This window comes from Equus caballus, chromosome 10, assembly GCF_041296265.1.
Source record: "Equus caballus isolate H_3958 breed thoroughbred chromosome 10, TB-T2T, whole genome shotgun sequence".
In the NCBI taxonomy this organism is placed as follows: Eukaryota; Metazoa; Chordata; class Mammalia; order Perissodactyla; family Equidae; genus Equus; species Equus caballus.
Genome location: NC_091693.1, coordinates 79,829,958 through 79,848,953, shown reverse-complemented (window position 1 = coordinate 79,848,953; position 18,996 = coordinate 79,829,958). Strand labels below are relative to the sequence as shown.

Sequence of the window (18,996 nt, the reverse complement as noted above, 5' to 3'; positions counted from 1 at the left end):
TTGATGGGCTCACTTGTAGACTGGACACAGTTAAGAAAAGAATCTCCGAGCTTGAGGTCATGTCAATAGAAACTTCCAGATCTGAAAAGCAAAGAGAAAAAAAAAAGCCTGAAAAAAAAGAAAAGAACAAAATACACAAGAACTGTGAGACAGCTACAAAAAGTGTAACATATACGTAAGGGGAATACCAAAAGGAGAATAAAGAGGAAAAGGGACAGAAGAAATATTTGAAGCAATAATGACTGAGAATTTCCTCAAATTAACGCCAGACACCAAACCACAGATCCAGGATGCTCACAGTACACCAGGCAGGCGATGACTTTTTAAATACAACATGAAAGTCATGATCTATGAATAAATGATAAGTTGGGCTTCATTGAAATTACAAACTTCTGCCCTGTGGAAGACACTGTCAAGAGAATGACAGGGCAAGCCACACTGAGAGAAAATATTTGCAAATAACATATCCGATAAAGCACTATTAGCCAAGATATACAAGGAACTCATAAAACTCAACAATAAGAACCTGAACAATCTAATTTAAAAATGAGCAAAATGCCTGAACAGACACTGCATCAAAGATATACAGATGGCAAATAAGCATATGAAAAGATGTTCCATATCATATGTCATCAGAGAAAAGCAAAGGAAAACCATGAGATACCACCTTAATCCTGTCAGAATGGCCGAAATCCAGCATACCGACACCACCAAATGCTGATCACTAAATGTGGATGTGGAGCAACAGGAACTCTCGTTCTTGGCTGCTGGGAACACAAAATGGTACAGCCACTTTGGAAGACAGTTTGGCAGTTTCTTATAAAACTAAACATAACGCTTACCATGCAATCCAGCAATTGTGCTCCTTGGTATTTACCCAAAGAAGCTGAAAACTTATGTCCACATAAGAACCTGTAACGGGATGTTTATAGAAACCTTGTTCATAATTGGCAAAGCTTGGAGGCAACCAAGATTTCCTTCAGCAGATGAGTGGATCGATAAACTGTGGTACATCCTGACAATGGACTATAGTCAACACTAAAAAGAAGGAGCTACCAAGCCATGAAAAGACGTGGAGGAAACTTAAATGCCTATCACTAAGTGAAAGAAGCCAGTCTGAAAAGGCTATAAACTGTATGATTCTAACTATGTGACATTCTGGGAAAGGCAAAGCTACCAGACAGTAAAAAGATTAGCAGTTGCCAGGGGTGGGGGTGAGGGAAGGGACAAATAGGTGGAGCACAGAGAATGTTTAAGGCAGTGAAACTACTCTATGGTACAGTATACATTATAATGGTGGGTACATTTTCTTTATATACATTGGTTAAAATCCATAGAATGTACAGCATCAAGAAGGAACACTAATGTAAATGATAGACTTCCAGTGATAACGTGTCAATGTAGGTTCATCACTTATAACAAACGCACCACCGTGGTGCCAGATGTTCACAGTGGGGAGGCTGTGTCTGTGCGGTGGCAGTGGGTACATGGGAACTCCCTGGACTTTCTGTTCAATTTTGCTGTGAATCTAAAACTGCTCTGAAAAATAAAATCTATTTAAAAGGGGAAGATAAACTAATAAATTAGGACATGGACCTAGGAAATGGTCGACGGTGCTACTTAAACGGGGTGTCTGGGAAGGTCTCTGTGATAAGGTGTCATTTGAGGTGAGACCTGAAGCAAGTGAAGGAGTGGACCATGTAGAGATTCCAGGTAGAGGGAACAGCCAAGGCAAAGCATTAGAGCAGCAGGCCTGTAGTGTCAGGAATGGCAAGGAGGCAGGGAAGCTTGGGGGAGAGGGTAGGAGATGAGGTTATGGAGTCACAGGCAGGTGAAGGGGTCATGTGGGGCCAGGACGGAGGGCTGTGGATCCTATTCTTAGTGAGGTGAGAAGTCGTTAGGGGTCTGGGGCAATAACATGGTCTGACTTTTGTTTTAAAACCCTCCCTCTTGTTGCTGTGTGCAGAAAGACCTGTTGGGAGGCAACTGTATGAGGAAAAATCAAAATTGTATAGACTCGGAGTAAGAGTTTAACAGCAGAGAGAGAGTGAAAGATGCTCAGGTTCTGGGTATGTCTCAATGGTATGGTAGGCAAGATTTGATAACAGATTTGATCTGCCGAGTGAGAGGGAGAGCAGAGTTAAGGATATTGTCAAGGGATTTTGCCAGAGCAACTGGATGAAATGGAGGTAGGATTTCCTGAGATGGGAACCAATGGAGAAAGAGCAGGTTTGAGGGGCACAATTAAGAGTCCATTTTAACGTTGCAGCAGAGACAGCTCACTGTCCGCTAAATCTCTACTCCTTCCATAGAGTAGAGTGGTAGCAGGGAAGCAGCTGCCCAGCCAGAGGCCACCTTCCACAATCCCATTTGCACCTCAGTATAGCCGTGTTGCCAGTATCCCCAATACAATGTCAGTAGAAATGATGTGTTTCTCTTCTTGGCCAAGGCTTCTAAGGAGTACACATGCCTTCTCCACACTCTCTTTCCTCTGCTGGATGCAGGGGACATTGAGTTCCTAGGGAATGGTGAGCCACAAGCAGTAATGATCTTGGTTCCCTCAGTCACCACTTGGAAGAAATCTCCCTGGTAACCCAGGAACATATGCATTAAACAGTTACACGAACCAAACATAAAATTCTATTGCGTTAAGCCGCTGATGTTTTGGGTTTCTTTTTATTGTTTTCCCTTCCCTCTTTCTCCTCCTCCCTGAATTAACCTAACTAGTACAGAGATATAAATATTGAGATGCCTATTAAACACAAAAGTGGAGGTGTCCAGTTGGCACTTAGATACATGTTAGGTGATCCATGAATAGTCACGGAACCATGGAACTGGATTGGACTTTGCCCAAAGCTTCAGACTAGGAGATGACAGAATCACATCTTCTAATTATACCATAGATGCTTCTATTTCTTTTTTTGATGGGGTTATTACCAGACTGTTATTTCAGGGAAATGTGGAAGATATAGTGTAACCAAACTCTGAAAAACCCATATGACAAGATCTTTCATTTGGTGTCTTGATGGGTGTTTCTGGTGCCATGTTGTGGGGCTCTGGCTGGATCCTGTTCCTCTTCACATGTTAATCTACGTCTTAAATAGAGATGCAGAGGATGGCCCCATCGTTTCTGCAGATGACAGGGAGACAAAGAGTGCTGTAATTCACGGGATAGCAGGCTGAGAAGATAATATTATTTAACAGATGTTAGCAGCAGTCTGAATCAAACAAGATAAAATTGAACAGGGCCCCAAAAGACAAATGCAAATATAGGAGGGTGGAGACCTGGTTTAGCAGAAGCATGTTTGAAAAACAGTTAAGGGATTTTAGACACCAGTTAGTTCAACTTGAATGAAAACCAAAAGTGGCTACCATGAAAGTTATGCACCTTCATGTGCTCTAACAGAAGCATAGGATGCTCATCCAGGTAAGTGATACTCTCTTTTCATACTGCAGGTCACAGAATTATACCAGAAGCATTGAATGCTATGTATCCATCGTTAGATATTTTATAGATACAAAATAATATATAATGTAAATGCACAGCATAAGGTGTTCTATTTTGAATGTCATATCTTAAACGGAATATAGACAAACTGAAGAGTGATAAGTATAAAAATAATATGTAATAATTTTTGAACATTTAATACATGCCAAGTATCATTCTAAGCATTTCACTTATATTCCCTCATTTAACCTGCCTAGTCACTTATGAATTAGGCATTATCATTATCCTCCAGCTTACACATGAGAAGATTGAGGCTCTGGAAAGTTGAGTAACTTACACAAAGCCACACAACTAATAAAAGATGGAGCCAAAATTCAAATCCCGGCAGACTGACTTAGGGCTTGCCCTCATACCCATTTCCCTATAGAATTTAGGATGCTGTTCTCTGAAGATCAGAAGAAGGAACAGGAGGTGTTTGGCTCAAGAACAAGCTGATTTGAGGGAAATGATAGCTGTCCTCAGATACTGGAAGACCCTTCAGGTGGAAGAAACATTAGACATGGGCTCCAAGAAGAATATGTGAAAGCCACAAGGAAGCAAATTTCACCTAAATAAAAGGGATAATTTTCTTACAAAGAGAACTGGTCAGGCTAATAAGAGCTGCCTTGATAGACAGTCATAACTTCAGTTGTTTAATAGAGAGAGAATATGGAGGGAATGGTTTAGAACAGTTTTTTTCAAACCATAGGTATTTCCCAATTATTAGGTTATGAAATTAATTTAACAGGATATTAATAGCGCTATTTTTAATGGAATAGGAAAAAAAGAAGAGAAATGTTTTTTTAAAGATTGGTACCTAACAGCTAATGTCTGTTGCCAATCTTCCATTTTTTTCCCTTCTTCTTCTTCTCCCAAAGACCCCCAGTACATAGTTGTATATTCTAGTTGTAGGGCTCTCTGGCTGTGCTATGTGGGACACTGCCTCAGCATGCCTTGATGAGCAGTGCTGTGTCCATGCCCAGGATCCAAATCAGTGAAACCTTGGGATGCTGAAGCGGAGTGCATGAACTTAACCACTCGGCCGTGGGACCGGCCCTGAAGAGAAATATTTTGAAGTGCAACATTTGTGAAACTTTTGATTTGTTTTATGTATGTGTATGTGTTCACTGGGTTGTAAAAATATATTTCTTGTGAGTCATCGAATAAATGTAAAAGCTGCTGGCTTCAAAAATTGCTCTCCAAACCTTGGCTGGTCTTTGAACCAGTGCTAGTTCCTAATAAAGTTCTCTTTGGTATTTAGGGAATAGAGAACAGTATAAGCAACACTGTGAGTTTTTCATTAAGCTAGATTTATCCAATTTAAATGACGATCCTTTAGTCTGAGATTATGTCCTTCTAAATATATCAGTGTTAAAATGTCTCATCTTTTTTCAAATGAAGGATGGTAGATAATGTCTCCAAATATGGCCACAAAATTGCCCATCCCTCATGACCTTTTGCAATGTGACTTTGTCACTCTCCCATCAAAAGGCAGACTCTATTTTCCCTGCCCTTTAACCTGGCTGGCCCTATGACCTATATTCAGGAACAGAACACAGCAGAAGTGATGCTATTTAACTTCTGAGGCTGGGATTTAAGAGATCTGCAGCTATCACCCTCATTTCATAGAATGTTTCCTCTTGGAACCCAGCCACCATCCAGTGAGGAAGCCCAGGTAGCTGTGTGGTGAGGTCCACGTGGAGGAGAAGCAACGTCCTGGGCTGACAGCCCCAGCTAATTGCCGAGCTGACATATGTGTGAGGCTCCTTTTGACCTTCCCATCTGACAGCATGTGAGGCATGCATTCTCAGCCAGCCTACAAAATTGTGAGAAATAATGAATTGCTGTTGTTGTGAGCCATTAAGTTTTGAGGGTAGTTGTTCTGTAGCAATAGATAAAAGCAGATGGTGATAATAGATCCTAGGCAATTGCCTGATGATTTGTTTTGATAGCCACTCTTGGAAAAATAAAAATGGACAACCTGATGTATGTCCTCTGCTTTTTTTTCGTTCAATTTTTTGGTTCTATGAGATTGGGTCCATGGGAATGCCTGGAGTAGATGACTTTCCTTTCAATCCTGAGATTCTAGGAGATGTCCTCTCTTTTGTGAAATGTATCCAAATAGTGCTTTTCATTGTTTTCTTGTAAAACTAGGACCTTATAACTATTTTAGTGTTTCTCATACCACTGTGTAAGAATCTGCACTTCCACTTGGTCAACTACTTGAGGACAGGCGCTCCGTCCTATCCATCCCTGTTTCCTCAGCATCTATATTAGTGCTGGACAGGTATTGTATTCTTAATCATAATCTGGTGGATATGAATTTTAGCTTCTTTTAAAAAAAAATCGTCTGTAACATCTTTTATTGCTCTCAATTTCCAGCATGCTAGGAAAGAGTATCCTGTCGCTTGCATAGATGTTAATCTCATGAAAATGTAATGAGAAGAGAGTAAAAGTGTTGAAAGAAGGCTATAGGAAAAGGGAACATCGCAACGCCCATGTAAGGAGTGGTCTAGTCACAGCTGTGAAATATGTCCCCCAAATATCGATTTACTATAGTCTCAGAAACAAAGGGGAATAATTTTATGTCAACACCAAAGAACTTCTGCAAGAAACTGAAGCAAATACTAATTAGCAAGGGTCAGTTCTTTCAAGCTGAAGCTTCCCGTTGGCACAGAAGAATCAACCAACAGAGGTCTGCCCGATTGATGCTTACGTTCCTGATGATGGGGATATATTGTCTCCTCGGCTCATGTCCTATTTTTTCACATGGAGGCTAAAACAGAACAATTTTATCTGATATTTTTAGACATCAAATGTAATTGAACCAATGGTAACTGAAGCATCCACTGGTTATACGAGAACCATCTACTGATTAGACCATTTAGTTATATGATTTAATCATCTAATTAAGACACCTATTTTCAGGTTACTGAATATGTGGTTGTGAAATTATTCACTGCTGCGAGTTCCTTGCTGTTGACACAAGGTTACAAATATGCACTTGTAATACTGCTAGAAGTTGACTATCTGAGGGAGAAGGAGGGGTTGCTGAAGGTCATGAAATTCATTTTATGTTCACAGATATTTCTCCTCCCAAATTGTATCTGTGATAACAGTAACCTTGACTTTATTATCGAGTATTCCAGAAATGTTTCGCTTCATCTTCAGTGACGTGGATTTACACGGAGTTTGAACAACTGAGCTGCCCAAATTGCTGAATGCATAAAGCTGTGCTGAATTTACTTTTCTCCTGCACTAGAAATGACTAACTTTTGCCATACTTTTAAAAGAAAAGATCTTTTGAAAAATTAAATTCTGCTAGTAAATTGTAAACTTTTAAGATTCTCTCATTCTTTATTAAATGAATGCAAAAGATCCACTGGTTTGATCTGAAGTTTTAAGATACCAAGAGGAAAATGATTATGGACTGGAGTGGAAAACACTTTAATTCTGTGGTTTGGTTCCATATTATCAAGAGATCTGAGAACACCATTACAATGTTCCTCCCCAAAAAGTTCCATCATGAAGAAACCAAAAGGAGAGGAAGTGGGGAGGCCATTGGGCAATTCTTATTTTTGTAATAAACCCTAGGTTAGATTTGACTTTCTTGGATCTGATGATTCCCCATTATGAGAAGAAACATCTTTCACAAATTAGGAGCATCGTGCTGGTTGAGTATAGGAATTCCTTGTCCCATTTGAATGAGTTAAACAAAGAATTTTCTTAAAAGGGAAACATTTTCATTTTAGATGTTTAATTTTTCAAGTTTTCGGCCACATTTTATTTAATTTTAGGACCACTGATGTGCTGAAACCAAGAATAATTTCCACAGTCCAGTCTCATGAGTTTGGAGGTGGGAGCGTGTAAATATATTTTAAAAAGTATTTTACTTGTGCATAAGTGCTGATTTACCTTATGATAATCATCTTGCGTTATCAGGTAAATACCATGACTTTTTATTGATATTCTTTTGGTTGAATGACACTACATATCTTGACATTGACATTAGTAATACATTAAGCCAAGAGGAGTGAAAAAAATAATTCCAGAAGAAGTGAAAATGAAACTAAAATGGCATCTCTTGTAGACTGGTCACCAAGGAGTTTCCACAAATGGATAATACATAAAATGCAAATTGGGAAAAGCAAGTGTGCTTTGGTTTTCATACCCAAAAGGGCTTGTGTAAGATTCTCCCGTAACTTAAAATTTTAAGGCAGACAGTTCACAACTGTTGGAAGAGAAATTCCTGATTGGGAATGAGTAGTCAGGTAACTGAGCAAGGTCCAGTCAACCATCATTTTCACACACGCTAAGCCCTGACTAGAGAGCACTTGAAGAACTGAAGACCTCAGAGGCCACGGGGTCTCCCCAGCTTCTCCCACATTCTGCAGGCTTCTCCCCAGGATGTCCATTACCTTCCTTTTGGTGCCGTCCCTTGCTTCTCTCAGTCTCTGGTCCTTCCTAGCATCACATCCCCTCAACAAACAATAGCTACATAAATGCTAAACCCACTCCTTTCATTCACATGGAATTAGAATTTGGATTTTCTAGAAACGCCATTGGTCTCTGAATTTTCCTGGATCACTGTTTTCTATCTATTTCTATTTCTCTCATTCCTCAGCACTCCCTGTTCTGGTTGTTTCATATATCCCTCTTAGAGACCCAGATGTCACAGAATTCAGTCCAGGTTCCATTCTTCAGGAACGCCAATCATAGTGAGGCTTCCAAGGCTCCAGTTAAGCCCCACTACATCCCTAGGAAACTACCCCAGGCTCTGACTCCCCACCCTAGAGATCTACAAGGAAGGACCCACTCCCTCACGCTCAAAGCCTCTTTTGCATGAACTAAGAACTCTCACTAGAAAGTAATTAAAAATTCTAGGCTCCCCAGGATCATGTGGTGATTCTGCTTCCCATCCTGACCTACTAGATTTCCACCAACTCAATGTCCGCTGTTATACCCTGTGGGCCCCAACCTGGATCCCTAGTAAAGGTAGTATAAGCCATACACAACCCAGATAAGAAAAGATATGACAAAGAGTTGTGCCATGACCGCCAACTGGATCAAGAATGTAAATATGGAATACAAGAAGGATGGTAAAGACTAAATGAATAAAGGCAAAGAGAGCTGACTCTGGTTTTAAATGACTACAAGAATAGACCAGTACAGAGCAGTGTTCCTTTCTGGATTAAGACAAGATATGAAAATTTAGTGAGAAGAGATTTGGGTTCCAGACAGGGGAAATGTAGGAGACAGATAGGATATAATTATGAAATGATTTTAAAATTGCAGTAAACGCAGGGTCAACCTAGGATAATTTCCCACAATGTTCCCAAGCCATGGGAGGTGACTCTGTAAGCAAGAGGGATACAGTAATAAAGCAGCCGTAGTCAAGGGTGATTCTACTTTGCTCTCAAAACCTAGAGAAGGGCAGAGTCTAAATAATGAAAGAGTGACTCAGAAGCTAGCGCTGTGATTCGAAACACCTGGCCCTGGACAAGTGCCAGGCCCGCTGCATGGGTTTACCTGGGCAACTTTCAAAAATAGGGGTATTGGACTCCATCTCCAGAGATTCCCATTCAGGAGGTCTGGGGGGCAACCAGGAATCTGCATTTTTTTAAAAAAGGCTCCTTGTTGGTTCAAATACGCAGCTAGAATTATAACCCACTGGGCTAGAAGCACAAATTCTGAGCTCAGTGACTAACATCTCCTGCTAGATTGTTGACTCTGTCTCAAAAAGTCCACAGAATGAAACAATAAGGAGCAAAAGGCATGTCGTGTAGGTGTGTGAATATGAGAATGCTTACAGCTGGAGCAAGAAGGACTGTATGAAGGGGAGGTATTAAAGGAAGAAATAAGCACCAATAAGCAAGCCTACAATTAGCTGAAGAATTGCAGGGAAGTATGAAACTTGCATCGAAAAAGAGAAAAGACCCTCAGAAACAGCCGCTAACAAAATGTTGAAGGCATTAGTGAAAGGCAGAAGGGCAGTAGAGCCCGTGCTGTTGATCCCGGGATCATTCTCCTCATGGCGCGCCTAGTTCCTCAGCCCGAGTGTCTGCAGTTACCTCTTCCTCACCTGCCCCCTCGCTCTGCCTTTCACCTTCTTTCCTGACACTGCATCTCCCATTTTCAAAATCCTGTCACCATTCTCACTGGAAGACAGAGCAATGTGGTAAAGCAGTGTGTGTTTTGCAGCTAGCCTTCCCTGGGTTCAAATCCTGACCCCGTCCCTGTCTTAGTTCGAGCTGCTATAGAGAGACACCATAGACCAGGTGGCTTAATCAATAGAAATTTATTTCTCACAGTTCTATAGGCTGTAAAGTCCAAGATGAGAGTGCCAACAGGGTTGAGTCCTGTTGAAATTCCTCTTACCAGTTTGCAGACGGCAATCTTCTTGCTGCGTCCCCACACTGCGGACAGCAGAGAGAGAGAAAGAGCTCACGTCTCCGTATAAAGGCATTATCTCATCATGAGGGCAGACCACCCAAAGGCCCATCTCCAAAGACCGTCATGTCCTAAGGTGATTTCAACATATGAATCTTTAGGGTTTCAACATACCAGTTTTGGGAAGACACAAGCATGCAGCTCATATCAGTCCCTTACTAGGCACCCTGCCCTGGGGGAAGTTACTGGAGCCTCAGACTCCTCATCTGTTAAGAGGTTTAAATTTACAGGGCTAGACACTTCCTAAGATGTCACTGCTGTTCTCACTTACCTTTCTGTGGGATTAGACACGGCACTTCCTTCTTGAGAGCTTCTCTCCTTTTGATCTCCTCAGCACTACAAGATCTTTGACTCCTTCTCCTGGAGAGTTCTTTCTGAGCGTCTTCTCTTTTTATATCTTTTTGTTGAATTGCGTGCTTTCCCCCAGAGTGCCAAAATGCAACTTCTACTTGGAATACACTCCTGTCTGCCCCTCTCTTCCAAGCAGAGCTGGGTACCCGTCCTGTGAAGTCCTCGTTAGGCCCGCTCATCTGGACTGCACAAGTGCCCTCTGCACGCTAGTTAGAGTGCAGTGTTATCTTCCTCTCACCAGATGGTGAGCTTCCTAAGGGAGGGGACCAGGAACCTGGGAACACAGCTTGCGCTCAGGAATCTATTTTGGAAGGAGAGACAAAAGATTGAAAAAACGAATGAATGAAGGTCCCTGTTTCCAAAGTGTGTGTAGAGCACACAGTCTAACTAATCCTGTTTATCTATCCCCTTGCCAGTGATCAGTTTAAGAACAGGCAAGCCTAAGCCAGGTTGGACCTGTGAGACCCAAGATGAGGCTTGCCTGAACCTTCCGGGATAGAGAACCAAGCTTCTCTCTGTCCTGCTGAGCGTGAGCAAGGAAGTACTGGCCCCAGTTGCTGCTGATAGCAATTCATGAGCTTGAGGAAAGCCAGCCTTAATGCTGTGGATATGGGAGTGGGGATATAGAAGGAACCTGGATCTTACATGATGTTGGTGAGACATTGAATCAACCTGCCCTGAAGCCTGATCTCCCTCTGGACTTTCCGTCACACATGATAATACTATGTGTATACGCATATGATAAAAACAGAGCATTTTAAGGGCTGGCCGGGTGGCGCAGCGGTTAAGTGCCACGTTCCACTTTGGCGGCTCGGGGTTCGACGGTTCAGACCCCGGGTGTGGACATGGCACCAGTTGGCACGTCATGCTGTGGTAGGCGTCCCACATATAAAGTAGAGGAAATGGGCATGGATGTTAGCTCAGGGCCAGTCTTCCTCAAAAAAAACAGAGCATTTTGTTTCACACTAGTTTCCAGGATGCAGAAGCACTACATTTCTCCCTCACTGGACATGTGATCATTTAGTATTTCTAAGCGGTCCTGTGGGGATGATAACAGTTCACTTTTGTGTTTAACTCCTTAAATGCTTAAGCTCCTCCTACCTCTTTTTTAATGTCATTCTTACTGACCATTTTTGAGAAATGCTGGAAGAAATACGTTATTCTCTTCCTTGAAATACCTTTTATACTTCCTTCCATCTGTTTAAATCCTGATCATTTTCAAGTTCTTGCCCAAGTCCAAATTTCTGGGAGTGGGCCACCTCAGTTATGAACGGCACCTCTCTCTCCAGCACAACCATTCCAGTCGTAATGTGTGCCACTCACTCTATAGCCCTTGTCCCACTGTTTCATTACGTGTCTGTGCCATTTGGCTCACAATGGTACAACCATATGAAGATGTAAACTGGGTCTTTTTCTGCTCTGAGTGTTTTTTAGGCCCCAAACACTGGCTTAGCAGTCAATAACTCAGGCTTCTGCTATCATTTCCATCAGCTACACATGTAAAGATCATGTGACAGGTCCTAGTATGTTCTCATAACCTACATGCCTGGTACGCCACGTGAGCTCCACATTTATTGACCTTGGCAGGCAGTTTTCTAGTCCCTGGAGCCCAGCAGTGAGTGGGAAGGCAGGCCCAGTCCATGCCACCTGCGCTTAGCAGTGGGAACGTTGAAGGAAGGAGAGGAGGCAGCATTCTGGCACTGTGATGTGCCAGGTAAGCATTAACCAGGCCGTGACCCACTTGGCAGTTGTAGGAACAAAAGAGGAGATGAATTCAGAAGAGTTTTAAAATGTTTTGGTCAACGACTTGGTGAAAGTCAGTGATGAGCTGAAAAGTGACACCATGGCTGGGACATAAGGGAGAACAGGACAGTGACAAGCTGTTCTGTTTTATTCAGGTTTGAGTTGAGATAATGAGACAGTTATAAAATGGCATGTATCCTCAAGGCACAGCTTAAATCCCACCTTCCTCTCAAGCCACCTACAGTTACGTCTGCCATTGATGACGTCACCCTGTTCTGTGAACTTCCAAGCTTCCGTCCTCCTACAGCACAACGCCTTGTAGTGTATCTACGTCACTATTACCTGTATCTCATTATTACAAGACATTAATATCCTTTCAGTCACCAAAAGTTTTCATGAGCTTCTTATTTGAAAGACTTCTGTTTCCTACAGCAGAGCCAAAGCACCTTGTATGTGTTTTGTCTGAGTCACCTGGGCAGCTTCCTGATCTCTCTTCAGCCTGATCTTCAGTTCAGAGTGGAGCTATCAGGGAGAAGAAGAGGGAAGAGAGGCTTTGAACAAGCTCAGGAGCATCTTATAGTTTATTCAATAGCCTAAAATGTTCTTGGCATTTGCCGTGTGTTTTGGTAAAACATCTGGAGCTTTGCAGCATGGAGAGTGGGCGGCCCCTCCTTCCTCATTTCTCCATTAAAACAACAACAAGCAACTGATAAGGAGATTTGCACAAAACCGTGCAAAGAAAGCGCTCCCTTCCTTTGGCGGTGTCATGCCACTATGTGCAACCAAAGGAGTCAGCAAACAGGGAGGGCTGTAATGCATCCACTTAGCAACCACCCAGAAGCAGAGTTGGCAAGCTCCACAGAGCCGCACGGAGGCCCACTTGCTGAGAAGAAAGTGGGGTTTAAAAAGGGAAGAGGTGGGTGAGCAACTTGGAGACTTCCAGGTGGCCCTTCAGGAGTTGGAGGAATTAACCAATAAACATGCAACGGGAAATCATTAATTTCTGAAAGGAAATATCTTACAGCTTGAGGTAGTGGCTGCAGCCCTATGGAAGTATGCATCCTCCATTGCTTCACCTGAGGAGTTTTTGGAGGTCATTTTAAAGGGAAACTAAGCATGTCTTTTAATTCTCTTGGCTGAAAATGACAAAAGCATATACTGTGATTTTTGTCTTAATTGTTGGACAAAGGAGGGATACAGCTCCGTCATGTCTGTCACAGCCTTCTGGTTGATATTGTGGTGACTTGCTGGGATCTTTGTCTCTCTGTGAGGGATGCCACATACCACCCTGGTTCCCACCAGAGCCAGCGGTCTGTTTCCTCTTTGTCTTCCTTCTGAACTACTACCGCATGCCTTCCACCTCCCCAAATGTGCTGTCTTGCATTATTCAACTAAAAAGATGCTTTACCAGCACCAGCATCCTCAGATGTGGTTTGCTCGAATAGCATCCTACCAGCAACTAAACAGTAACTGGCATCCATCAGCCTCTGATGAGCGCGTGAGCCGAGAGAGCCAAGACGGCTTCAGGCTTAAACACACAACAATAAGAACGTGCGGATTCCAAAAGAACACACACCAAATCTAATAAAGACTTGGTGCCACCAAAGGCTGGGCGGGTAGATGATGCTGGAGTTCTTTTGTCTTCCTCCTGGATTTTTCTGGAAGCTGTGGTCCCAAATCTACGCTTCCTGTGATAAGGAGCCCGTTCACCTTTGACCGTGCTGCCTCTTCATTGCTTAGGGTTGGGACAGGGCAAGTAAGGGAATTGTTAGAGCACTGCTCAAATGAGTCAAAGTTGTGAGCTCCAGCCCATGGGGTTGCTGGGTTCAGTGTCCTCCAGCCACCCCACAAGCACCTGGGCATGGCCACAGGGGCACTGGGGTAAGGCGTTGGTGAAGTTTCCATGCTGTAATGCCTGGAGAAGAGCCTTAAAACCCAAGCTGCACTAATAGCAGCTAGAGAACTTCACTGAAACTAAGTAGTAATGGTATTTACAGAGTATAGAGATGAGAGAATATCCATGGGCATCCAGAAGGCTCTACGGTGGGGAGATATCTGAACTGGGTCCAGAGAATAGCAAGATAGCGTTGCTGCCCTGGAGAGACAGAATAAGAGCCTAAGCCCGAAGGCTGAGACAAAGTCCTGTGGCACATTCAGATGTTCTATTAGTATTCACATTTTTTCTTTATAAAAGCAGAAATGACCAATTTTAGACAGTGCGGTAAGTAAAATTGTTCTATTTCAGACAACATTGAGAGAAGAGGGCAAGTTTAGCTTTTTAGGAGCAAGACAGGTGAGTTGGCCCTGAGAGTCTGATCCCAAGGTCTTTTCTTTTTTTTTTTTTTTTTTGAGGAAGATTAGCCCTTAGCTAACATCTGCTGCCAATCCTCCTCTTTTTTTTCCTTTTTTTTTCTTTTTTGCTGAGGAAGACTGGTCCTGAGCTAACATCAGTGCCCACCTTCCTCTACTTTATATGAGGGACGCCTACCACAGCATGGCTTGCCAAGAAGTGCCATGTCCGCACCCTGGATCTGACCCAGGAAACCCTGGGCCGCCCAAAGTGGAATGTCTGCACTTAACCGCTGCACCACTGGGCAAGCCCCCCATTATTTTCAGTTTCTGAACTCAGATCCTCTGAAATTGTATTTTTTAAATGCATAGTTGTCATAGTGGCAGGGGAGGCAGGAGAGAAGGGAGGAAAGGCGCTCAGGTTCAAGGGAGCTGTAAGGCGGGTCCTCTGCCTGGGGAGCGAGGTGGGGATCGGGTGGCCGCTTCGCTCTGCTCTAGGAATGAGCCTCCAGGCCTCCTTCCCACCGCCGCTGAGTGCTGGCCACGGCTGCCCCTTGGCCCCGATTTCCCACGCTGTGCAAGCCCAGCACACTGGGCTGTTCACTCGAGTGTGCCCGAGGTCTCCAGAGGGAAGGGAAGGAGGCAAAGGGAAAGAAACAACAGTCCCGGGAACCGCCCACAGGCCTGCTCCTTGTGTCAAAATGTGACTGAGTTCTCATCCAGCAGGTATAGTGGCTTAATGGGTTGTTGTGTGGGAAAGGGAGCTAGGGAGTGGATTTCTCGAATTTTTCACTACAAGGGAAAGAGGCAAAGAAGCGTGAAGACTCCCCTCTCGGTCATAAGCAAATGTCATTTTTCATCTCGCTGGTCCATGTAAATCTGATTTCCTGTCCTTGACCCTGACTTACTTGATTCCATCAGGGGGCAGCCGCTCTTATAGAGCCCTGAGCTGCTCAGCAGCCACCCGGGGGTGGGGGTGAGTGGTTGGGCCAGGAGGTGGCCACCCGGACTCCAGTTCCAGCTGTCTCTGGGTGAGAAGTGGCAGCCAGAGGTCCTGTGAAAATCGGCTGGGCTGCCTCTGCTGGCCGTCCTCCAAGAAGAGCTGCTCCCAGGCCTGTTCTCAGGCGGCCTCGTTCCAGAGGGTCTAACTGGGAGCACAAAATGCATTGCCTTTTTTTTTTTTTTCACCAACCTCAAAGAGATCCTTTTATGGACAGACCCGTGCTTGCCTCCTTTTTTAAAATTTCTGTTGAGAAGCTGACCTTCCTTGACCTGGGTGAGGCAACAGGTGACCTCCTCCAAGAGTGGGTGGCTGTCAAAGCAGCTTTGTTTTGGGGTCTCAGCAGAACTGAAGACAAATAAAGCTTTCAGCCTGAAAAGACACAGGCGTTGCCTTGGGACATGCCCTTGAGTTTGGCGGCGTGGCAGGGCAGTGGGACTCTTGGCCTCAAGGAGAAGTTGTCGCTGGTCCTCCAGCTTTGGAAACTCACTGGGTTTTGCGTGATCACATTGGCAAGCAGGAGAGCAGGGTGTGTAACTACCTTTTGGAAAAAGTCCTTTGGGTTTTCCCCCAAATATCCCCAGAAGCATTCAGCTTAAAAACTAAACCGCAATGCAGTCTCCTCTGTGGATCGTTGTTGAGAAGAGATTCTGAGTTGAGTCAGGACTTTCGACATCACTGACCAGATGAGAAACGATGCACTAGGTTAAAGGGATTTCTCTTAAAGACTGTGGTGTCCGGGATTTTTCAAATCTCTAAGAAAGCGTTAATTTGATGTTGTTAATTCATTAAGCCATAACTAAGTATCATAATATGAAATCAAATGAAATTCAAAAATTGTTCCAGCTACCACTGAAACATCAGCAAGTTGAGGTACAGCTCTTGTTTTAGGAAAGGACTAACTGTCCTGCATCTATATAACTGAAGCCAAAAGGCTTAGGTATTTTGGATAGAAATGCATTTGAGTCAAGTTTTAATGGCCTTCTTTAGTTTTGTGCTTAGTTCTCTATATTTATTTTATGTTTGGAGTGATCAAAAGGAAGGAAGCTAGCAAAATGTTGGGTTCTTTCCTATTATTTGAATTACTTGTTCATTTGGAGTGTTTTTATTCTACTTTCAAGCACTCATTCACTTTATTTTTCATCATAGCCTCATTCATGAGATATATACATATATATTTATTTACATATTTAACATGTTTATCATTCATATAGGGTCTTGCACTAAATTAATCATTCCGATTTGGTGTTATAAAGCCAGGAGAAGACACAGTGGTTTTCACAAGTGATCTACAAGGGAGAAAATAGAAATGGTACCACACGCAGAGTTCTCATAAACTGTAGAACGTAGGCATGTATTATTTCTCTTGATCCAAGAGCTGACATAGCAAATATCATGACTTGGGACTTGGAGCTAACCCAGAGCCAGTCAGAAGTGGGGTCAAGCCTCAAACTCAAGTCATCTGACTTCTCCTCTTTGCTCTCTTAGCCAGTGGTAAGGAGGCTTGGGAAAACCATCGGCAACTCCAAAAAAAAAAATTAACTAAATTCTCACAGTGCTTGCTTGCATCAGAAGAACCGAGCCCTGGTCTTGAGGTCAATCACTAATGCCTCGTATCTCTCAGTGTCTGCGATTGTGAAATGGGAATACTGAAAACACAAGCTATTCCACAACTATGTCTCAGGGATAACATAATAATGATAGTCATTTACATAGAGATCATTCTTTACTGTTTACAAAATTCTTTTACACACAAAGGAGCTTTGAAAGGAAAAAGACCGTACAATTGCAAGTGATTACTATGCTTCACTTCTTAGAACTTCAATTTCTCCAACAACAAGAAAAGATGGTTCATATCTGTCTCAAATATTTAACAGGAGTTTGAAAAGCCACTCGATGTCATTGGGTAATCTTTTCTGAGCATCAAAGAGATGTTCATTCAAAAATGTTTACTGAGCCCTGTTATCTGGTAAGCAATGTGTTAGGCACAGGAAAGGTGAGCAAAACTGGGTCCTCTCCCTGAAGAGCTTATCATCTAGAAGGGAAACAGACTCTAAAAATAAAATAAAGTCTCTTGTAACAAGGGCTAGAAAAGAAGTTGAGACCAAACCGCAAGCTCAGGGCAGGGAGAGGAAGCTGTTCCAGTTAAGCAGTGAAGACGGACAAGGGATGGAGAGAAAAGGCTGGAGATGCAAAAGATCTTTCTGAGGTAGACGAGACTCTCAGTGTTTGGAAGCAGGGTCAGTTTGGTTCTTGTTTCTGTATCCCCAGCATGAAGCACATACCTGGGACACAGATCTTCAGTAACAATGGGAAATGTTAGCTTTACTGTGAGAGAGACAATCTAACAAATTGTGGGACTTTGAGGAAAATCTTTCTTTTCCTTATTATGGTTTAAACTTTAAGAATTAATATTTACCCTTGGTAGATGTGTGTGTATGTATGTGTGTGTGTGTACGTGAGTGCGTGCAAGAGAGAGAGAGACAGAGAGAGGAGATGAGAGAGAGAGAGAGAGACAGAGAGAGGAGATGAGAGAGCCACCTAATGGATATCCACTAAGCAGCTAGGAAGTTAAGAGGTCTAAGTGTACATTGATGTGGAGAGCTCAAAGGAGTCAAGACTTCATTTGCCCCCATGCTAGTCTGCCCTACAGAAGCCCCAAGGACGTTATTCTAGACTGAATAATTCAACCTTGGGCAATCAGGAAGGAAACTTGATTCTGAAGCAAGGATGGGAGGTTTACCAAAAAAGGATGACATACTGGAGAAGGTATGTACTCTATGAGGACAGAGAGCCTAAGGTTGGGAGAATAAGGCAAGGACTGAAGCATGCAGCAAGAAATCTTGTAAAGGATTTAATTTCTAGTGAGCTGTCCCTTTGGACCATGGATACATGGAAGTTTAATTTTGTCCCTTCTAAACTGAAATTCCCTTTAGTAATTCCAGAGTTTCAGCTTTTTTTCAGCCTTTTGTTTGTTTGTTTCAGGGTACTTATTACCAATTAGCATTATTTTATTTACATTTTGTTTATTTGTTTTTTAACTGTCTCTCCAACTAGACTATAAGCTCTAAGAAAGAATGACTTTTTCACCATATATTCCTAGAATCTAACTTAGTAGGCACTTGATAAATATTTGTTGATGGTGGAGACTGAACTTCTATGTTCCTTCTTTCTTCTTTTTTCTGTGACCAATATCTTTATTACTCAAACATTTATCAACAAATAGGGAAGGGAGTTGGCTCATAAAGATTCCAGTTTCTCTCCCTTGAGAATTCCAAGGCATGTTCTCCACTGTCTCTAGGAGGGTTCCCAACAGAACTGAGCTCCCACGTTCCACAGCAGGGTCTCACTCATTAATGCGGCTTCATCATCTTGCCTTGTTTCACTCTCCATCTACCTCACTATGCTCCCTGGGGTCACCCTCTTAGAGATGGCTTCTGGAGGAACCCGAACTAAGATGGGAGACTACTGTAGTAATCCAGGCAAGACAGGATAATAACTTAGACCAAAGTCTACTCTTAAAGTGGGGATAATTGATTTAATGCTGAATATACTTTAAAGAGGAGCTGAAAATATTGCTGATGCATTTAATGTGAAATGTAAGAAAGAGCAATCAGGATGACTCCAAAATTTTTGGTCTGAGCGACTGGAAAGATAAATTTTCCATTAATTGAAA

The 18,996-nt window shown here is 42.8% G+C and overlaps 1 long non-coding RNA gene across 1 annotated transcript in view; it reads right to left on the bottom strand.

Moving 5' to 3' along the window:
- Positions 1-9,766: 9,766 nt before the first annotated feature.
- The window catches only part of LOC138915843 (uncharacterized), a 62,819-nt gene continuing 53,589 nt past the window's right edge, over positions 9,767-18,996 (bottom strand). Inside the window, exons 2-3 of the long non-coding RNA XR_011422199.1 lie at positions 10,209-10,589; positions 9,767-9,903 (exon numbers count right to left, since the gene is read on the bottom strand). This is a non-coding gene — a long non-coding RNA (uncharacterized lncRNA). The remainder of the gene's footprint in view (positions 9,904-10,208; positions 10,590-18,996) is intronic.